The following is a 24232-nucleotide window of genomic DNA, read 5'->3' as shown; positions in this document are numbered from 1 at the left end:
CTGTGGACCTGACAGCAGTCACTGGCACCCAGGCAACTGCAATTTAAAAAATATATATATATATTTTTTTACTTTGCAAGCTGCTGTGCCACTTTATATATCAGTGGTGGGTGGGCAGTGGCACAGTACACTCTCTGTGGACCTGACAGCAGTCACTGGCACCCAGGCAACTGCAATTTAAAAAATATATATATATATTTTTACTTTGCAAGCTGCTGTGCCACTTTATATATCAGTGGTGGGTGGGCAGTGGCACAGTACACTCTCTGTGGACCTGACAGCAGTCACTGGCACCCAGGCAACTGCAATTTAAAAAATATATATATATTTTTTTACTTTGCAAGCTGCTGTGCCACTTTATATATCAGTGGTGGGTGGGCAGTGGCACAGTACACTCTCTGTGGACCTGACAGCAGTCACTGGCACCCAGGCAACTGCAATTTAAAAAAAATATATATTTTTTTTTACTTTGCAAGCTGCTGTGCCACCTTATATATCAGTGGTGGGTGGGCAGTGGCACAGTACACTCTCTGTGGACCTGACAGCAGTCACTGGCACCCAGGCAACTGCAATTTTAAAAAATATATATTTTATTTTACTTTGCAAGCTGCTGTGCCACCTTATATATCAGTGGTGGGTGGGCACTGGGCAGTGGCACAGTACACTCTCTGTGGACCTGACAGCAGTCACTGGCACCCAGGCAACTGCAATTTTAAAAAAATATATTTTATTTTACTTTGCAAGCTGCTGTGCCACCTTATATATCAGTAGAGATGTATAGAACTGTTCGCCGGCGAACAGTTCCCGGCGAACTTAGCATGTTCGCGTTCGCCGCTGCCGGCGAACATATGCGATGTTCGGTCCGCCCCCCATAAGACATCATTGAGGCAAACTTTGACCCTGAACTTTACAGTCAGCAGACACATTTCCAGCCAATCAGCGTACCTCCCTCCCACACCCTCCCACCTCCTATAAATAAGCAAGGGCAGCATCCATCTTAGATCATTCTGAAGCAGTGTGTGTAGTGAGAATAGGGAGAGAGCTGCTGCTGCTGCTGCTGCTGTTAAGCTAGGGACAGTTAGTCAGTGTTCCTGGTCTTGCAGTGTTCTTGGTCCACTACTGCTGTAATATCAGCACCCCAAAAAGCCCTTCTAAGGGCTGGTATTTGTGTTTTTTTTTTTTTTTATATATATATATATATATATACCTAGCGTCCCCAAAAGCCCTTTTAAGGGCTGGTAATTGAGTTGTTTCTTCATATATATATATATCTATATCTATCTAGTGTCCCCAAAAGCCCTTTTAAGGGCTGGTAATTGAGGATTTTTTTATTTTTATATATATACATATATATATATATATATATAGTGTCCCCAAAAGCCCTTTCAAGGGCTGGTAAGGTAATAGATTTTTTTCTTTATATATATATATATATATATATATCTATTGTACACTGCAGTTGCCTGCCCGCTGTGTGTGAGAGGCCACAGACCTACCACAGACTGTACTGTGTGCACACCACACTCATTTCGGGTGGCACAGGCACAGTACCTGGCATTTTAAAAAATATTTTTTTTTTCTCTGTCATAATTGCAGTGAGTGCTGTGTCAGGTCCACAGAGTGCACTGTACCCACTGCAGTGCACTGCCCACCACTGATATATATACGTTGGCACAGCATCTTGTTGCAATAAATTGAAAAAAAAAATATTTTTTATTATTGCAGTTGCCTGGGCTGCCAGTGACTGTCAGGTCCACAGAGTGTACTGTGCCCACTGCAGTGCCACTGTGTGCCCACCCACCACTGATATATAAGGTGGCACAGCAGCTTGCAAAGTAAAAAAAAAATATATATTTTTTTAAATTGCAGTTGCCTGGGTGCCAGTGACTGCTGTCAGGTCCACAGAGAGTGTACTGTGCCACTGCCCACCCACCACTGATATATAAGGTGGCACAGCAGCTTGCAAAGTAAAAAAAATATATATATTTTTTTAAATTGCAGTTGCCTGGGTGCCAGTGACTGCTGTCAGGTCCACAGAGAGTGTACTGTGCCACTGCCCACCCACCCACCACTGATATATAAGGTGGCACAGCAGCTTGCAAAGTAAAAAATATATATATATTTTTTTAAATTGCAGTTGCCTGGGTGCCAGTGACTGCTGTCAGGTCCACAGAGAGTGTACTGTGCCACTGCCCACCCACCACTGATATATAAGGTGGCACAGCAGCTTGCAAAGTAAAAAAATATATATATATTTTTTAAATTGCAGTTGTCTGGGTGCCAGTGACTGCTGTCAGGTCCACAGAGAGTGTACTGTGCCACTGCCCACCCACCACTGATATATAAGGTGGCACAGCAGCTTGCAAAGTAAAAAAAAATATATATATTTTTTAAATTGCAGTTGCCTGGGTGCCAGTGACTGCTGTCAGGTCCACAGAGAGTGTACTGTGCCACTGCCCACCCACCACTGATATATAAGGTGGCACAGCAGCTTGCACTCATAGTACAACAGTAACAACACATTAAAAAAAAAATGACAGGCAGAGGCAGGCCACCCCGCAAGGGCCGTCGTGGTCGTGGTGCTGTGATTTCCTTAGGCTCTAGAATAATGCCCAGTGTTCAGAGGCCACCACAGCCCCTGAACTCAAAAAATTCTGAGGCCATAGTTGACTGGCTTACACAGGACACCCAATCGTCTACAGCTTCCGCTCGGAACCTTAATGCACCATCCTCCTCCAGCTCAGCTTCGGGCACCTCTCAATTTACCACTCGCCAGCCCGCCGGCACCACCACCAACACTAGCACCACAGCCACTTCACTTGATCCGTCAGAGGAGTTATTTTCACATCAGTTTGAAGAAATAAGTGATGCGCAACTATTAGTGCCAGAGGATGTAGATAACGGGGATATGTCTCAGTCAGGCAGCATTATACACATGGACGTACATTGTGATGATGATGATGTTGTACCTGCTGCTGCTGCCTTTGCTGAGTTGTCAAGTGAAGCGGCTGATGATGACGATGTGTCTGTGGATGTCACCTGGGTGCCTGCTCGAAGAGCAGAAGAAGAGGGGGAAAGTTCAGATGGGGAGACAGAGAGGAGGAGGAGACGAGTTGGAAGCAGGGGGAGGAGGTCATCGCAAGGAGCTAGTGGCGCAGTCAGACAGCATGTAGATTCGGCACCCGGGGTCAGCCAGACAGCACGCCAATCAACGCAAGCTGTTGCCACCACCAGAATGCCGTCCTTGCAAAGCTCAGCAGTGTGGCATTTTTTTTGTGTGTCTGCCTCTGATATCAGCGATGCCATTTGTAACCTGTGCCAAAAGAAACTGAGTCGTGGGAAGTCCAACACCCACCTAGGTACAACTGCTTTGCGAAGGCACATGATCTCACATCACAAACGCCTATGGGATCAACACATGAGTAAAAGCAGCACACAAACTGAAAGCCACCATCCTCCTCCTGGTCCAGCATCTTCAGCCACGTCAACCACTGCTGTCCTCCATGCCCCCTATCAACAACCCGCCCCTCCGCCTCTCACCTTCAGCAGTTCCTGCTCGTCACCTGCCCACAGTCAGGTGTCTGTGAAGGAAATGTTTGAGCGCAAAAAGCCAATCTCGCAGAGTCACCCCCTTGCCCGGCGTCTGACAGCTGGCTTGTCGGAACTCTTAGCCCGCCAGCTTTTACCATACAAGCTGGTGGAGTCTGAGGCCTTCAAAAAATTTGTCGCTATTGGGACACCGCAGTGGAAGGTACCCGGCCGAAATTATTTTTCACAAAAGGCAATCCCCAACCTGTACTCTATTGTGGAAAAAGAAATCATGTCACGTCTGGCACACAGTGTTGGGGCAAGGGTCCATCTGACCACTGATAGCTGGTCTGCAAAGCACGGTCAGGGCAGGTATATAACGTACACTGCGCATTGGGTAAACCTGCTGGCGGCTGCCAAGCATGGAATGCGTGGCTCTGCTGCAGAGGAGTTGGTGACACCGCCACGACTTGCAGGCAGGCCTGCTGCCACCTCCTCTACTCCTCCTACTCCATCCTCTTTGCTAACCTCCTCGGCTGAGTCCTCTTCTGCTGTTGCGTCTTGCTCCACACCAACTGCACCCCCCCAGCTCCCCAGGGGCTATTCCACATGCCGGATACGACAGTGTCACGCTGTCTTGGGGTTGACTTGCCTGAAAGCAGAGAGTCACACCGGACCAGCACTACTGTCCGCCCTGAATGCACAGGTGGATCAGTGGCTGACCCCGCACCAACTGGAGATCGGCAAAGTGGTGTGTGACAACGGGAGCAATTTGTTGGCGGCATTGAATTTGGGCAAGTTGACACATGTGCCGTGCATGGCACATGTGTTGAATCTGATTGTGCAACGTTTTGTGCAGAAGTACCCAGGCTTACAGGACGTCCTCAAGCAGGCCAGGAAGGTGTGTGGCCATTTCAGGCGTTCCTACACGGCCATGGCGCACTTTGCAGATATTCAGCGGCGAAACAACATGCCAGTGAGGCGCTTGATTTGCGACAGCCCGACACGTTGGAATTCAACACTGCTAATGTGTGACCGCCTGCTCCAACAAGAAAAAGCGGTCAACGAGTATTTGTATGACCGGGGTGCTAGGACAGCCTCTGCGGAGCTGGGTATTTTTTTGCCACGCTACTGGACGCTCATGCGCAATGCCTGTAGGCTCATGCGTCCTTTTGAGGAGGTGACAAACCTAGTGAGTCGCACTGAAGGCACCATCAGCGACATCATCCCATATGTTTTTTTCCTGGAGCGTGCCCTGCGAAGAGTGCTGGATCAGGCCGTAGATGAGCGTGAAGAGGAAGAGGAAGAGTTGTGGTCACCATCACCACCACCAGAAACAGCCTTACCATCGATTGCTGGACCTGCGGCAACACTGGAAGAGGAGTGTGAGGAAGAGGAGTCAGAGGAGGAATGTGGCTTTGAGGAGGAGGAACACCAACCACAGCAGGCATCCCAGGGTGCTCGTTGTCACCTATCTGGTACCCGTGGTGTTGTACGTGGCTGGGGGGAAGAACACACCTTCAATGACATCAGTGAGGACGAGGAATTGGACATGAGTAGCTCGGCATCCAACCTTGTCCAAATGGGGTCTTTCATGCTGTCATGCCTGTTGAGAGACCCTCGTATAAAAAGGCTGAAGGAGAACGACCTGTACTGGGTGGCCACGCTACTAGACCCCCGGTATAAGCAGAAAGTCTGTGACATGTTACCCAATTACCGGCAGTCGCAAAGGATGCAGCAGCTACAAAATAAGTTAAAAACTATGCTCTACACAGCGTATAAGGGTGATGTCACAGCACAACGGGAATCCAACAGGGGAAGAGGTGAAAGTAATCCTCCTCCTACCACCACAACCACGCCGGCAAGGACAGGACGCTTTACAGACGTCTTGTTGATGGAGGACATGCGGAGCTTTTTTAGTCCTATGCATCGCCACAGCCCTTCGGGGTCCACCCTCAGAGAACGACTCGACCGACAGGTAGCAGACTACCTTGCCTTAACTGCAGATATCGACACTCTGAGGAGCGATGAACCCCTTGACTACTGGGTGTGCAGGCTTGACCTGTGGCCTGAGCTATCCCAGTTTGCCATTGAACTTCTGGCCTGCCCCGCTTCAAGTGTGCTGTCAGAAAGGACCTTCAGCGCAGCAGGAGGTATTGTCACTGAGAAGAGAAGTCGCCTAGGTCAAAAAAGTCTTGATTACCTCACGTTTATTAAGATGAATGAGGCATGGATCCCGAAGGGACTGACAGTGGGGGATGCATTTGACTAAAAAAGGCCTGGTGATGACTGAGATGCCTTGGCCTAAAAATGGTCCACACGCTGCTGTATATATTCATTCTCTGCATGCCGGATGACTTACGTGACGTCTCCGCCACCAACTACGGTTCAAGCAGCAATGTTTTAGTGCACTTTCTGCCTTAAAACCTCAATTTTTCAGGCCGCTGCTACAGCAGCGGCTGCAACAATACCTACTTTTTCATGCATGTGTACATGCCTAATTTTTCTGGCCTCTGGTGCTACACTGTGGCTGCAAAAAAACAAAAAACAAAAAAAAAGGCACATACATGTGTCAATTCCCCTTCGTGATCGTTACCTTGTCGTGGTGAAGGGGCTTGCGTATCACAATGAAGCGATCACCTCTAGGATTGTGTTGGCACACCCCAGATGATAAGGTCGTTGCTTCATTGTGTACAGACCAAAAGCGATCCGCAGGATAATTTTTCATAAAAAAAAACATTCATTTTCTTTCATTCTTTCTGCGGAACTGGGTATTTTTTGGCCGCGTTACTGAATGCTCATGAACAATGGCTGTAGGCTCATGCGTCCTTTTGCGGAGATGACAACCCTGGTGGTCAGTCGAACCCAAGGCAACATCATCGACCTCATCCCATATGCGTTTTTTCTGGAGCGTGCCCTGCGAAGAGTACTGGATCAGGCTGTAGATGAGCATGAAGAGGAAGAGTTGTGGTCCTCATCACCACCAGAAGCAGCCTTGTCGTTGTCAATTGCTGGACCTGTGGCAACGCAGAGAGAGGAGTCTGAAGAAGAGAAGTCAGAGGAGGAAGGTGGCTTTGAGGAGGTGGAATACCAGCCACAGCAGGCGTCCCAGGGGGCTTGTTCTCACCTTTCGGGGACCCTTGGTGTTGTATGTGGCTGGGTGGAGGAAGAGACCTTCAATGATGTCAGTGAGGACAAGGAACGGGACATGGCTAGCTTGGTATCCAACCTTGTGCAAATTGGGAGTTTGCGGTTGTGCAAATGGACTGACTGACTGTTAAACGGGGAGTTTGGTCTGTCAGAGTTTGGTCTGTCACTGTGAAGCGGGCAACGGGCGTAACCCTTACACTACTTGACCGATAAAACATCATACCTGATCGTATTCACACACTGGATGTTTTAGTGCTGGTTTACACTGCCGCTACCACTAAAGTAGCGTCGCTTCCAGTGCGACTTTGGCGCGACTTAGCGCGACTTTGGCGCGACCTCATCGCGAGGTGACTTTTTATTTGGCCAATCACAATATCATGTTTTGTTACCGTCACCTAATTTCCTTTTCCTGTTTTTTGTTTTACATATTTCCCCATGTGTGCAGTGTTGTCTGTGTCATAGCTCAACTGATAGGCATGTTTGCCTTGGCATATCATATTTCAGCTTGCCAGAAAGAAAAAAAGACAGCTGGAAAGACACTGCATTAGTTTTCTACTAAAAATCATAAGAAAAATGCTGTTTTTTTTGGGTTGTGGACATACTACAGAGCTGAAACTTGACAGGTACACTTTTTAGACCCCCCAGACACTAAATACAAAAAATGACATGCCTGCCTAAAAAAATGCCCGATAAATGCCTGCAAGAGAAAAAGACAGCCGCAGAGAAGCCGTATTCCTGAAAATATAAGAAAAATGCTGTTTTTTAGGGGTTCTGGACATGCTACAGATCTGAAACTTGACAGGTACACTTTTGTGACCCCCCAGACACTAAATACAAAAAATGACATGCCTGCCTAAAAGAATTCCCGATAAATGCCTGCAAGAGAAAAAGACAGCCGCAGAGAAGCCGTATTCCTGAAAATATAAGAAAAATGCTGTTTTTTAGGGGTTCTGGACATGCTACAGATCTGAAACTTGACAGGTACACTTTTGTGACCCCCCAGACACTAAATACAAAAAATGACATGCCTGCCTAAAAAAATGCCCGATAAATGCCTGCAAGAGAAAAAGACAGCCGCAGAGAAGCCGTATTCCTGAAAATATAAGAAAAATGCTGTTTTTTAGGGGTTCTGGACATGCTACAGAGCTGAAACTTGACAGGTACACTTTTGTGACCCCCCAGACACTAAATACAAAAAATGACATGCCTGCCTAAAAAAATGCCCGATAAATGCCTGCAAGAGAAAAAGCCAGCCGCAGAGAAGCCGTATTCCTGAAAATATAAGAAAAATGCTGTTTTTTAGGGGTTCTGGACATGCTACAGAGCTGAAACTTGACAGGTACACTTTTGTGACCCCCCAGACACTAAATACAAAAAATGACATGCCTGCCTAAAAAAATGCCCGATAAATGCCTGCAAGAGAAAAAGCCAGCCGCAGAGAAGCCGTATTCCTGAAAATATAAGAAAAATGCTGTTTTTTAGGGGTTCTGGACATGCTACAGAGCTGAAACTTGACAGGTACACTTTTTAGACCCCCCAGACACTAAATACAAAAAATGACATGCCTGCCTAAAAAAATGCCCGATAAATGCCTGCAAGAGAAAAAGCCAGCCGCAGAGAAGCCGTATTCCTGAAAATATAAGAAAAATGCTGTTTTTTAGGGGTTCTGGACATGCTACAGAGCTGAAACTTGACAGGTACACTTTTGTGACCCCCCAGACACTAAATACAAAAAATGACATGCCTGCCTAAAAAAATGCCCGATAAATGCCTGCAAGAGAAAAAGCCAGCCGCAGAGAAGCCGTATTCCTGAAAATATAAGAAAAATGCTGTTTTTTAGGGGTTCTGGACATGCTACAGAGCTGAAACTTGACAGGTACACTTTTGTGACCCCCCAGACACTAAATACAAAAAATGACATGCCTGCCTAAAAAAATGCCCGATAAATGCCTGCAAGAGAAAAAGCCAGCCGCAGAGAAGCCGTATTCCTGAAAATATAAGAAAAATGCTGTTTTTTAGGGGTTCTGGACATGCTACAGAGCTGAAACTTGACAGGTACACTTTTTAGACCCCCCAGACACTAAATACAAAAAATGACATGCCTGCCTAAAAAAATGCCCGATAAATGCCTGCAAGAGAAAAAGCCAGCCGCAGAGAAGCCGTATTCCTGAAAATATAAGAAAAATGCTGTTTTTTAGGGGTTCTGGACATGCTACAGAGCTGAAACTTGACAGGTACACTTTTGTGACCCCCCAGACACTAAATACAAAAAATGACATGCCTGCCTAAAAAAATGCCCGATAAATGCCTGCAAGAGAAAAAGCCAGCCGCAGAGAAGCCGTATTCCTGAAAATATAAGAAAAATGCTGTTTTTTAGGGGTTCTGGACATGCTACAGAGCTGAAACTTGACAGGTACACTTTTTAGACCCCCCAGACACTAAATACAAAAAATGACATGCCTGCCTAAAAAAATGCCCGATAAATGCCTGCAAGAGAAAAAGCCAGCTGCAGAGAAGCCATATTCCTGAAAATATAAGAAAAATGCTGTTTTTTAGGGGTTCTGGACATGCTACAGAGCTGAAACTTCACAGGTACACTTTTTAGACCCCCCAGATGCTAAATCCAAAGAAATTTTTTATTTTTATTTTTTTTTAATTTTTCCAATAATTGGCTCTCTATCAAAAAATTATAATTTTTAAGAACTTTTTTTTGCGTGATCCCTCTCCGGCATGCCACAGTCCAGGTGTTAGTCCCCTTGAAACAACTTTTCCATCACTATTGTGGCCAGAAAGAGTCCCTGTGTGTTTTAAAATTCGCCTGCCTATTGAAGTCTATGGCGGTTCGCCCGGTTCGCCGGTTCGCGAACATTTGCCGATGTTCGCGTTCGCCGTTCGCGAACCGCGAATTTTAGGTTCGCGACATCACTATATATCAGTGGTGGGTGGGCAGTGGCACAGTACACTCTCTGTGGACCTGACAGCAGTCACTGGCACCCAGGCAACTGCAATTAAAAAAAATATATATTTTTTTTTACTTTGCAAGCTGCTGTGCCACCTTATATATCAGTGGTGGGTGGGCACACAGTGGCACTGCAGTGGGCACAGTACACTCTGTGGACCTGACAGTAACTGGCAGCCCAGGCAACTGCAATAATAAAAAATATTTTTTTTTTTCAATTTATTGCAACAAGATGCTGTGCCACCGTATATATATCAGTGGTGGGCAGTGCACTGCAGTGGGTACAGTGCACTCTGTGGGCCTGACACAGCACTCACTGCAATTATGACAGAGGAAAAAAAAATATTTTTTAAAATGCAAGGTACTGTGCCTGTGCCACCCGAAATAAGTGTGGTGTGCACACAGTACAGTCTGTGGTAGGTCTGTGGCCTCTCACACACAGCGGGCAGGCAACTGCAGTGTACAATAGATATATATAGATATATATATAAAGAAAAAACTCTATTACCTTACCAGCCCTTAAAAGGGCTTTTGGGGACACTATATATATATATATATGTATATATATAAATAAAAAAAATCCTCAATTACCAGCCCTTAAAAGGGCTTTTGGGGACACTAGATAGATATAGATATATATATATATATAAGAAGAAACAACTCAATTACCAGCCCTTAAAAGGGCTTTTGGGGACGCTAGGTATATATATATATATATATATATATATATATATATATATATATATATATATATATATATATATATATATATATATATATATATAAAAAAAAACCACAAATACCAGCCCTTAGAAGGGCTTTTTGGGGTGCTGATATTACAGCAGTAGTGGACCAAGAACACTGCAAGACCAGGAACACTGACTAACTGTCCCTAGCTTAACAGCAGCAGCAGCAGCAGCAGCAGCAGCTCTCTCCCTACTCTCACTACACACACTGCTTCAGAATGATCTAAGATGGATGCTGCCCTTGCTTATTTATAGGAGGTGGGAGGGTGTGGGAGGGAGGTATGCTGATTGGCTGGAAATGTGTCTGCTGACTGTAAAGTTCAGGGTCAAAGTTTGCCTCAATGATGTCTTATGGGGGGCGGACCGAACATCGCATATGTTCGCCGGCAGCGGCGAACGCGAACATGCTAAGTTCGCCGGGAACTGTTCGCCGGCGAACAGTTCTATACATCTCTAGATGTAATGCCGCGGCATGACAGGGAACTCGCCAGCGAGGACTCAGAGGTTTCGGGTAGAAGCTGGATGGTTGGCAGCGTGGAGCGCATTGCCGACAAGCGTTTGATGTAACCACAGGGAAGGAAAGACAACGCATTTCAGAGCATGCGCAAGGCTCGTACAGAGTATGCGCGGTCCTTTCTCAAGTGATACAGGGACAGGAAAGGGACATGTTTATATAGACAAAATAGCACCATGTAAAACGTCTAATAGATAGGTCCTAGTTGATCATGGTCCCAGAAAAACAATAATAAAAGGAGTATAAATTTAGATTGATACATACTTAGTGATAGGTGATGAAAAGGAAGAATATATATATACTTCAAAAAGTGTATGTTATAAATAGCATACATATCCATAAATTATTATAAAAATATATGGACAGCAAAAAAAAACAAAAAAATATATATATATATTTATAGACATATATATATATGGACAACAAAAAATATTTACATATGTATATGTCTATATATATATATATATATATATATATATATATATATGTCTATATATATATATATATATATATATATATATATATATATATATATATGTATATATATATATATATATATATATATATATATATATATATGTATATACATACAGTATATACATATATATACATTGTACAGATGTAAAAGGTGTAGCAACTACACAATAGATATCTAGAGTTATGTAATGTTATATAAAAACAAACTGATAGAAAATTGGAGAGAAATAATATCTTTAGTTAATGGGGAGTAAGTAATAATCGTACGCCACCATGTATTATTGGGAGATGTAAATTCTCCTCTATATTAGAATCACCCATTATAAGTAGAGAGGTCATCTGGAGCATAGCTCAATAATGGGTGGGTGTAAAGGGGCATTTGACAAACTCTGTACCTAATGTTGTTGCAGCACCCAATACTTACAGTAAGTAGTCTTGAGATAAATGGACATATATAGTCTATTTATGTGAGAGTTAATGTGTATAAGTCTGACTGGTACATAAAAAGATGAAATGAAAATATATGTTAATAATGGATAATACATATGTATAGAAGCTATAAAATAGTACTAATTTCCAATTCCTCGTTTAAGCCATTAGGTGCAAGGATATCTAAAGGTATAAATCCAGAACGTTTCACACTGACATAGTCTAAAGAAACATTCTGCCTCTGAAAGATTTTTTGGAATAGATTCAATAATCAAGACCTGTAGTCCTGCCTTGGATCTATTGTGAGCCTCCAAAAAGTGTTGGGACGCTATGCTTATCACAACCCTCACCAATAAAGCAACGGTGTTTACCAAAGCTCTGTCTCAGGGGGCGGATAGTGCATCCCACGCACAATAGCTTGCATGGGCATGTAAGATAGTATACCACATAGTTGGTGGAGCAGTAATAAAAGTTGTCTAGTTGTAAACCCTATCTTTGTGTGTGACGCTTTTTTGACCATGTGTGACAAAATCGCACAAGTCTTGCACAATGCTTTGCGACAGCGATACATGCCTTTGAGGGGAATAAGGCACAGTGGATTGTGATCTTTTAACTCCTTCAATCTACTAGGTGCTTTTTTGTTTTTTAAGGTGGGTGCTCTCCTATAGGTAACTTTAGGCCTATCACCCAAAATAGAATTAACATAGGGGTCTTGCTTTTAGATGTTCCAAAGTTTTAGATGTTTTCCATTTTTTTATACTGGTCATGATACCTTGTAATGAATCTAACAGGTGGAGGAGCGTACATGCTCTGTACGAGCCTTGTGCATGCTCTGAAACGTGTTGTGTTTCCTTCCCTGTGGTGATGTCACACGCTTTTCGGCGTTGCGCTCCACGCCGCCAACCATCCAGCTTCTACCCGGAACCACTCGGTCCTTGCTGGCGAGTTCCCTGTTATACTGGGGCATTACACCATCCTGGATCAGGGGCGCTGACCATGCCCTTGCTGAGCTGTCATCTACAGATGAGCCTTTTTGAATATGTTATCCATATGAGTTTTAACTTGGCTGTTTCCCCAAACTGTACAATAAATACTGCACTTAGAGGCACTCTTCTGTTTCTCCTTTTGTATTATATCCAGAGTTGGCTTCACTCCAGAGAAGAACTGTGCCCTTAGTGATTGCTTGCTATTCATCGCTTGCCTAACAGGCAGCTGAGATACAGTTGTGCTCATAAATTTACATACCCTGCCAGAAGTTATGATTTCTTGGCCATTTTTTAGAGAATATGAAAGATAACACAAACTTTTATTTCACTCATGCTTAGTGTTTGGCTGAAGCCATTTATTATCAATCAGCTGTGTTTACTCTTCCTAAATCATATTGACAGCAGAAAATACCCAAATGACCCTGATCAAAAGTTTACATACCCCAGTTCTTAATACCGTGTATTGCCCCCTTTAACATCAATGACAGCTTAAAGTCTTTGTGGTATTTGTGGATGAGGCTCTTTATCTTCTCAGTTGGTAAAGCTGCCCATTCTTCCTTGCAAAAAGCCTCCAGTTCCTGTAAATTCTTCGACTGTCTTGCATGAACTGCACGTTTGAGATCTCCCCAGAGTGGCGCAATGATATTGAGGTCAGGAGATTTAGATGGCTACTCCAGAACCTTCACTTTATTCTGCTGTAGCCAATGGCAGGTCTACTTGGCCTTGTGTTTAGGATCATTGTCATGTTGAAATGTCCAAGTACGTCTCATGCGCAGCTTCTGGGCTGATGAATACAAATTTTCCTCCACTATTTTTTGTTAACATACTGCATTCATCTTGCCATCAATTCTGAACAAATTTCCTGTGCCTTTTGTAGCTCACAAATCCCCAAAACATCAGCGATACACCTCCATGTTTCACAGTAGGAATGGTGTACCTTTCATCATAGGCCTTGTTGACTCCTCTCCAAATGTAGTGTTTATGGCTGTGGCCAAAAAACTCAATTTTGGTCTCATCACTTCAAATGACTTTGTGCTAGAAGGTTTGAGGCTTGTCTCTGTGTTGTTTGGCGTATTGTAAGCGGGATATTTTGTGGCATTTGCGTAGTAATGGCTTTCTTCTCGACCACACAGCCCATCTTTCTTCAAGTGCCGCCTTATTGTGCATCTTGAAACAGCCACACCACATGTTTTCAGAGAGTCCTGTATTTCACCTGAAGTTATTTGTGGGTTTTTCTTTGCATCCTGAACAATTTTCCTGGCAGTTGTGGCTGAAATTTTAGTTGGTCTACCTGACCGTGGTTTGGTTTCAACAGAACCCCTCATTTTCCACTTCTTGATTAGAGTTTGAACACTGCTGATTGGCATTCTCAATTCCTTGGATATCTTTTTGTATCCCCTTCAACTACCCTTTCCCACAGATCCTTTGACAATTCTTTTGCTTTCCCCATGACTCAGAATCCAGAAACGTCAGTGCAGCACTGGATGAAAAATGCAAGGGTCTGTCAGGAGTCCAGAAACTCATTGACTTTTTATACACACTAATTACATGCAAACAGATCACAGGTGAGGAAGGTTACCTTTAATAGCCATTCAAATCCCTTTGGGTCAACTTGTGTGCATGTTATCAGGCCAAAATCACCAGGGTATGTAAACTTTTGATCATGGTCATTTGGGTAGTTTCTGTTATCATTATTATTTAAAAAGAGTAAACACAGTTGATTGATAATAAATGGCTTCAGCCAAACCCTAACCATGAGTGAAAGAAAAGTTTATGAGTTATCGTTCATATTCTTGGAAAAATGGCCAAGAAATCATAAATTCTGCTAGGGTATGTAAACGTATGAGCACAACTGTAATTAGTGAACATTGCCATGGACTTTTTGGACTTCCATTATTTTCAATAACTATCTTGTGTGCTAGCATTTTAACTTTGTCTTTTAATTTGCCCTAGTGGTGGAAAAAAAAAATATTCCTGATTCCTTGTGTTATTGCCTATAAGTAATACTATCCAGTTATATTTTGTGCATTTAGGAATGCATTCAGCTCTTTTTTAAAACTAAAACCAGAACTTGTTCCCAAGGGAGTATGTTCCATTTTTTAAAGCTCTTACTGTGAAGAAGCCTTTCCATAAGTGGATCAATTTTCTTTTCCTTTAGGTCTAAAGCATACCTCCTTGTCCTTTTGTAATGACTTTAAAGTGAATAGCTCTGCACCTTAGATCATCTTTAAGCACCTTTATATCAGCACTGAAGCACCTCATCGTATTTTGTTAATATGCCAATATTTTTTGATTATATTGCATTTTAGTGTACATGAAATTCAAACATTTTTAAGTCTATGGACTTTATTAATTCACTGGACACTTTATTAATTATTAGTACATTTATATTTATGGTCACACTTTGCACTTTATGCATGGAATATTTTGCACATTTTAAATTTTTACTTTATGCTTGTTTTTTTTTATAATATTTATGCTGAAAGCACTGTGTTATCTTGTTTCACAATCAATGGCCCATGTGTTTACAATCGGTGCATTATTTGTGAACTCTTCTCACAGGTGATACACGACCTCTTCCACTTCACTCCACACCCACAGTGACCTTCACCACACCTCTTGAGAGTCCTTTCATCTAATGTGGGGGACCCCACTAGTATATTAGGGTCAATTGCACTTTCTTAATAAATATCAGCTCCAATCTTTCTTCACAGGCTCAGGCTCAGCATTAAGACAGGTTTCCAGATGGATGGATCACGGAAGGAAGCAAAAAGGAGAACTCAATAGTGCAGACTGCTAAAAATGTATTGATCTTATAACATATAAATTGCACTTAATTTTAAAAAAATTTCCAAAAGGCATAAAATATACAGTACTTCACGGCCTTAATCGGCTTTTTCAAAGGTTTGCAATAAATGATGACAAATTTAAAAATCAACACACCATAAGGGGTCTGTTTCTAAATGTTTTCACACAAGAATCATGCAACTTTCACCCAGGATTCCACACATTTTTCCGATTGAATTCATTTGGAAAAATGTATGACCCATGGCCCATGGGTAAATCTTGTGTGAAAACATTTATAAATAGACCCTTATATGTTTGCATTGCTATGACTTTATTGAAAAATGGAATACAAAATTAAAGTCATAGATAAAAATAAGTTAACCCATATATTTACTAAATGGTTGAACCTCCTGTACTAGCAATAATTTGAACCAAACTCTATTTGAAAATGCTGTTCAGACTTGCACAGTGGTTGACATGTACTCCTACAGACCAGTCAACATGCAAATCTTTTGTTTCTTTGTATTTTAGGGATGTCTCTCCTGTTTCTGATCACACTGCAGCATTTCATAGGAATTGAGGTTAGGACTCCACTTCTAAATAAACAATCAGTGACACAGAGTGAGAAAATTCTATTTCAATCCTTTTATTGTTTTTTTCAACATCAAGATGTCATAAAGAATTACAAAATAGAGAACCATCTACAGTATCAGTGTTTACATCGAACACATTATGAAATATTGGTAGGAACACTGGAACGGCTATATTGTAAGTGAGGATATTTATCCAACAAAAGGATATAAGCATAAAGCCATTCAGTGTATAGCCAGATTGAGAAATTTCAATAGGAAAATGATGTGCAAAATGATTGCAAAAAATGTTGCAAATTGTCTAATATGTCACAGACAGAGAATGCAAAATTAATTTGTGCAGGTAGGTACCTACGTAGGTAATGATGTGAGTAATCACGCAGCATGCTTCTGAGGTCTGAAACTAATAGTGCTGAATATTAGAAAAATTAGTTTTTTTCATAAGCCAGAACATTTTTTAATGTTAGCTAATGGCAGAAAAATCAATGTTGAAGTTGTTTGAGGAATTCATGAAACGCCAGCGGTTTCTTAACTCAGTGCAAGGTTCAGAAGAAGAGTCAGGCATCAGTGGAATAGCAAATAGGAAGGATGTATGTGAAGTACTATTACCATACTATTACCATTCAATTCAGTTTGAAAGGAGTACAAATTAGATTTTATATATTGGTCCACACCATTAATGCCCACAGAACGCATACAGTGGGGATCGAAAGTTTGAGCACCCCAGGTAAAAATTTGTATTAATGTGCATAAAGAAGCCAAGGAAGGATGGAAAAATCTCCAAAAGGCATCAAATTACAGATTAGACATTCTTATAATATGTCAACAAAAGTTAGATATTATTTCCATCATTTACACTTTCAAAATAACAGAAAGCAAAAAAATGGCATCTACAAAAGTTTGGGCACCCTGCAGAGTTAATATCTTGTACTGCCCCCTTTGACAAGTATCACAGCTTGCAAACGCTTTTTGTAGCCAGCCAAGAGTCTTTCAATTCTTGTTTGAGGTATCTTTGCCCATTCTTCCTTACAAAAGTCTTCCAGTTCTTTGAGATTTCTGGGCTGTCTGTCACGCACTGCTCTTTTAAGGTCTATCCATAGATTTTCAATTATGTTGAGGTCAGGAGATTGTGAAGGCCATGGCAAAACCTTCAGTTTACGCCTCTTGATGTATTCCCCTGTGGATTTCGAGGTGTGTTTAGGATCATTATCCATTTGTAGAAGCCATCCTCTCTTTAACTTCAGCTTTTTCACAGATGGCATCAAGTTACCATCCAAAATTTGCTGAAATTTTATTGAATCCATTTTTCCTTCTACTCGTGAGATGTTCCCTGTGCCACCTGCTTCAATACAACCCCAAAGCATGATTGATCCACCCCCATGCTTAACAGTTGGACAGAGGTTATTTTCATTAAATTCTGTGCCCCTTCTTCTCCAAACGTACCTTTGCTCATTTCAGCCAAAAAGTTCAATTTTAACCTCATCGGTCCACAGAACTTGTTTCCAAAATGCATCAGGCTTGTCTATATGTTCATTTGCATAGTTCAAATGCTGATTTTTGTGGCGAGGACGTAGAAGAGGTTTTCTTCTGATGACTCTTCCATGAAGACCATATTTGTACAAGTATCTCTTTATAGTGGAATAGTGTACCACAACTCCAGTGTCTGCCAGATCTTTCTGGAGGGATCGTGCAGTCAAACGTGGGTTTTGAATTGTTTTTCTCACAATCCTGCAAGCTGTTCTGTCTGATATTTTTCTTGGTCTTCCAAATCTTGCTTTAACTTCCACTGTTCCTGATGACTGCCATTTCTTAATTACATTCCAAACAGAGGATATTGACTTCTGAAAATGCTTTGCTATCTTCTTATAGCCTTCTCCAGCTTTATGAGCGTCAACTATTTTCAGTTTCAGTTTTCTAGGCAACTGCTTAGAAGATCCCATGGTGCTGATTGTTGGGGCAAGGTCAGATGAGTCTGGGCATTTAAAACCATTGAGATTGACATCACCTGGTCTTCCCAGATGATGATTGAGAACAACCCATGACACTGGCAGGTCTCAGCCTTACAAAGGGGGCAGTGCATGCTATAAATTCTGCAGGATGCCCAAACTTTTGCAGACGCCATTTTTTTGTTTTCTGTAATTTTGAAACTGTCAGTGATGGAAATAAAATCTAACTTTTGTTGACATATTATAAGAATGTCTAATCTGTAATTTGATGCCTTTTGGAGATTTTTCCATCTTTCCTTGGCTTCTTTATGCACATTAATACAAATTTTTACCTGGGGTGCCCAAACTTTCGATCACCACTATATATATACATATATATATATATATATATATATATATATATATATATATTGTGATGCGATGGCGGGTGTGGATGATGACCCCTTGGGGGGATTTGTTACACAGGGAGATAGCCGAGAAGTGGTTGCAAACAACAGTTTGGTTTATTCATGCATTTTCTTCACACAAGTGCAAGCGTCAAAACATCCAAAATAAAATAAATCACAAAATAAATCCTTGCCACTGTGGGCGTCTACCTTCTCACACACAGGAACCTATCTAAGGAAGTCTGTCCCCAACCTACTGTTGGGCAGACTTGGCTGATCATACAGCAGACTATCAATAGTCCATTTATTATCTCTTCACATAGAGAATGTCCTTTTTCTCTTCACACAGGACATGTTCATTGGACTTTCCTTTCACATAGAAAACATCCATTGTTTTTTCTCTTCACACTCTTCACATAGAAATAGTTCATTTTCTCACCTTGAGAAGTCTTCACACTTTTTACCCTCCTCAGCGCACATCGCTCCAGGAGGTCTTCCCCATGCTCACACAGCTTCAGGGGGCATTCCTCTCCCCATGCTCACACAGCGTCGGGAGGCACACATCTGACTGTTCTCCTCTCCCCAGCTCACACAGCGTCAGGAGGCAGCAATCCTTCTCCCATGCTCACACAGTGTCGGGAGGCACACGTCTGACTGTCCTCCTCTCCCCAGCTCACACAGCGTCAGGAGGCAGCAATCCTTAGACTTCCCCTGGACAAATTATAGAGGCCTTTATTTCCTCATTCTGAACAGCTGAAGTCTGTTCAACGTCCTTAGACAGTTCTGGCTACCTCTGCAGCCGACACCCTATAGTAATTGGTGAATTTTCTAAACCAGGTGGAAATGTATCTCCTGTCTGTGACTACATCCACGCATTTACCTGACTTCCCTTCACATACCCCCCCCCCCTCTTGTTTCAACCCTAGGGTTGGGACACAGATTTCCAGGCAAGCATGTGTCAGGCACTGCTCTTGACTCTCACTGATAAGCCTCTAAGCCTCCTAGTATCTTCAAGCTTCAGGATGAAACTGTTTCTGTCATCTTCATTGACAGATTTCTCATAAATGTCAGACAGTTTGTCCCTCATCTCATATACACATTCTTCAACTGCATTTTTAGGATCATTTCGCTCCTTCTCAAGTTTGTCCTGCATAACCGTCTGTCCTATCCACCATGGAGGACCGTGATCCATAGGCAACTCAATTGTGCTAGACTTAATGTCTTCAACAATCTTGAGCCGCCTCTCTCTGCAATCAATAAATTATTTCCACAAAACTTTGAGAACCTCTGCTTCACTTGGCTTTGTTCCAAGAAATGTCTGTACTTTATCAACTTTCCTTCCACCATCATATGGGTCAAAGGCAGTAGCTTCATTAATTAGCCTTAGACAGTTGAACCCAGCGATCTGGGTGGTATCCATTACAGACCTCCTCTCTGCATCAGTGAAGAAGCATGGAACTGCAACACAGTCTATTACAGGTTTCTTCAATGCACTTTCTGCTATTGCACTACTTTTCCCTTGTAGCTCCTTTTCTTTATCTGATCACGCTCAAACTTCTGCCACCTGTCTTTCACCAGTTCCATTTTGGAAATATTCCCTGAAAGACACTTATTCATTTGCTTCACGTTTTCACCAACAGCCTTAGTTTTCTCCATTAGGTGGTGTTTGCTTTTTTCTCCAAGCTTTATATCACTTGCCTTAGTTTTCTCCACTAGGTTTTCAGCCTGAACTGAGAAATCATCACATTTCTTACACAGCTCCTTTGTTTGTTGAAGTTCTAATGATACATTTTCCAATGCTTGAAGTTTTTGAAGGAACTGTTTATTCCAGAGGGGTGATTCAAACAACATGTCATCCAATTTCTGATGCTCACTCAGAACAGACCCCAAAACACTGATCCTTTTATAAACTGCATCAGGCACACTATCCCCTCTTTGGGACAGATCCTCTGTTGCCTGTAATTCCTCTTCAAGTTCTTCCAACTGAATCTTCATCTCTTCTACTTGCTGTTCTAAGGCTCGCTTAGACTTTTCTAGCCCCGGAACGCTTTTCCCAACATCATCCTTGGAGCTGACCAAATCTTCCATCTCTGTACACAGCTGGTTGTTAACTCTTTCTAGTTCAACCTTACACTCTAGAGCTTCCTCCAAGGAGCGAGCCAAGAACAGGGCTTTGCTCTCTTTATCACGAGCCTCCGTTTCTGCACGGTCGCGTTCTTTTGCATATTTTGCAGACACAGTCTTCTCCTCACCAAGCATCTGATCCAACTTCTTTTTCACATCTTCAACATTCTCTAATGAACCAACTCTTTCTTCCATGCATTTTTTCATATCCGCTATCTGAGCTTGCAGTGTTGCGACTTGCTCGGATAGGTTTTTCTTTGCTTCCTCCTCCTCTTTTAATTGTTCCAGGACACCATTCTTCTCATCTTCCATTTGTTTGAGCTTTGTGCTAAAACTCAGCCTTTGACACCTCTCTTCCTGTAAGAGTTCCTGCGTGTCTTGCAGCTGTGATTCCAAGATAGAGAAATCTTTGGCAATTTCTCTAGATTTGCTGTCTGCTTGAGAAAGCTGATTTGTAACATTGTCCAACTCAACCTGCAGTTGGTTTGCCTTCTCTGACAGCTTAGCACACAATCGGTCACCTTCTGACACCTTGACTTGCGATTCCTGCAGCTGTGCCTCTACTTTTTTTCTCTTGTATTCAGAATCTCCTTTTCCGTGCATAAGAGCCTTCACCTCATTGGCTAGTTTCTGGGAATGAGAATGTAATTCTGCCACACAGGCTTCTTTCTTCTTTAGCTGCTGCTGGAAACGTTGGGCTTCATCTTTCCAACTTTCACAGTCCGTACGCAATTCATCTACCACATTGCTCAAAGTGGTGAGCTCATACACAGTACTCAGTAATTTAGCCTCTCTCTCACTTTTCTCCTTGTAGCTGAGAGACAATGTCGTTTTCAGAGCGACATTCTGTTCCTGCACATCCTGCAGGTCTATTTTTGTAGCTTCCAAAGACTGAAGATTTTTTGTCAGCTGATTACGCAACTCCAACATATCACCCTTACTTTGCTCCTGCAAAGTCTGAATTTCAATTTCCTTTTCCATGAGGATGGTATCTTTCTCCATTATAGTCTCTCTACGTTTTTGTAACTCGGAAAAAAGAAGAGCAGTGGATTCTTCCCACTGTAACACCTGAGCCTGCAAGTTTCTATGCTCCATCCTATGCAACTCCAGGGCTTGTTCCTTTTCTTCCATTTTCCGTTTCAAGGCATCCATCTCAGCCCTGCACACATACTCGGTTTCCTCCAAACCGATGGCCTCCATTTGCTGCTGGCGTCTCTGTTTCCAGGCTGCCATGCTCTTTTGGTGAGCCTTTTGTTAAGCTGCAAAGCTCCGCTGAAAATCCGCATTTGCCTCAGTGTTGCTAGGGACAACAACCTTTCTCTTTAGCAGATTCTGTTCAGGCATGGATGGGGCTCGTTCAGGCGGTAACATCCCCTCCATCCATAGAATTTGGTCTCTCATTTCAGCTATCTTTGCATCTTTCAGGCGTTTTGACTGCCCCATCTTCAATAACTCCACAATAAATTTTTTACAGTCCAGCAAAAAATTTTGAGACGACTGTCTCTTTAAAGCCAGTAGTTTTTCTCTCTCTTGCAGGATCTCCTTTCCTGCACACACAGTTTGTGCAGTCTCATGCACCAGACAAAGTTCATCAAAACTTTTTGAGACCACTGTCTCTTTAAAACAAGTATTTTTTTCTCTCTTTCAGGATTTCCTCTCCTGCACACATAGATTGTGCAATCTCATGCACCAGACAAAGTTCATAGAACATATGCACTTCTTTGCAGGGATCTCTGCTTCTGCCCAATGCATACCTCCACCATACGTGAGAATGATTAGCTCGGTGGCGGGAGTGGATGACCCCTTGGGGGGATTTGTTACACAGGGAGATAGCCGAGAAGTGGTTGCAAACAACAGTTTGGTTTATTCATGCATTTTCTTCACACAAGTGCAAGCGTCAAAACATCCAAAATAAAATAAAACACAAAATAAATCCTTGCCACTGTGGGCATCTACCTTCTCACACACAGGAACCTATCTAAGGAAGTCTGTCCCCAACCTACTGTTGGGCAGACTTGGCTGATCATACAGCAGACTATCAATAGTCCATTTATTATCTCTTCACATAGAGAATGTCCCTTTTCTCTTCACACAGCACATGTTCATTGGACTTTCCTTTCACATAGAAAACATCCATTGGTTTTTCTCTTCACACTCTTCACATAGAAATAGTTCATTTTCTCACCTTGAGAAGTATTCACCCTTTTTACCCTCCTCAGCGCACATCGCTTCAGGAGGTCTTCCCCATGCTCACACAGCTTCAGGGGGCATCACTTCTCCCATGCTCACTCAGCGTCGGGAGGCACACATCTGACTGTCCTCCTCTCCCCAGCTCACACAGCGTCAGGAGGCAGCAATCCTTCTCCCATGCTCACACAGTGTCGGGAGGCACACATCTGACTGTCCTCCTCTCCCCAGCTCACACAGCGTCAGGAGGCAGCAATCCTTAGACTTCCCCTGGACAAATTATAGAGGCCTTAATTTCCTCATTCTGAACAGCTGAAGTCTGTTCAACGTCCTTAGACAGTTCTGGCTACCTCTGCAGCCGACACCCTATAGTAATTGGTGAATTTTCTAAACCAGGTGGAAATGTATCTCCTGTCTGTGACTACATCCACACATTTACCTGACTTCCTGTCACCATATATATATATATATATATATATATATATATACACTGCTCAAAAAAAAATTAAAGAAACACTTTGAAAACACATCGGATCTCAATGGGAAAAAATATCATACTGGACATCTATACTGATATGGACTGAGTATGTGTTAGGAATGAAAGGATGACACATCGTTTTATGTAATTGAAAATTATCAACCTACAGAGAGCTGAATTCAAAGACACCCCTAAAATCAAAGTGAACAAATAATGCAACAAATAAAAAAAGGTGCGTACCACTAGGTGATAAACACAAGCAGCGCTAAGTATACATAAACTCTATATGAATAGAGCTCTCCTTATACACAGTCCATGCATAAGATAATGAAACAAAGTCCAGCATGAAAAAAGTCCATCACCCTAACAGGATTCCAATGGGGTTGTGAGGAGAAAGTATACACTTTATAGCAGATACCAATCAGCCTCCACCACACCGCGTGCTCAACCCAAAGGTAATACTCTTACCGGATATCAAAATATCACACGCCCATAATAGGTGATGTTCTCTCATATAACTTCATCGGACTCAGCATACATCAATCACAATCACTGCTGCAGTGTCCTCCAAATCCGTCATGTGTGTAAGGGAAATAAAGATGTACATAGGGCAATATCGTTCAGATAAAACAAGCACCTTTATTAATTAAACCTCCTCCCATTACACTCACATTAAGATAAGAGACAAACAGCATATCATCTGAGGCAATCCGAGGCCTGCCGGCCGCTTACCGGACTCCCGCCCGCTGCTCGGCGTCCCGGAAGTTGCTGTTTTAGTAGACTGTCCGTGGCGTGCTGCTTTCTTGGCGTCCTGTTCCTATGGACATGTTTTTCACTAACGTTCTCAATGTTTTCTCTAGACCCTTTCACATCTGTCACATGTGCTCAGGGTGAACCTGTTCTCATCTGTAAAAAGCACAGCGCCAGTGGCGGACCTGCCAATTC

Source organism: Pelophylax lessonae (genome assembly GCF_965119305.1).
Source record: "Pelophylax lessonae genome assembly, chromosome: 4".
Lineage (NCBI taxonomy): Eukaryota > Metazoa > Chordata > Amphibia > Anura > Ranidae > Pelophylax > Pelophylax lessonae.
This window is presented reverse-complemented; position numbering follows the sequence as displayed.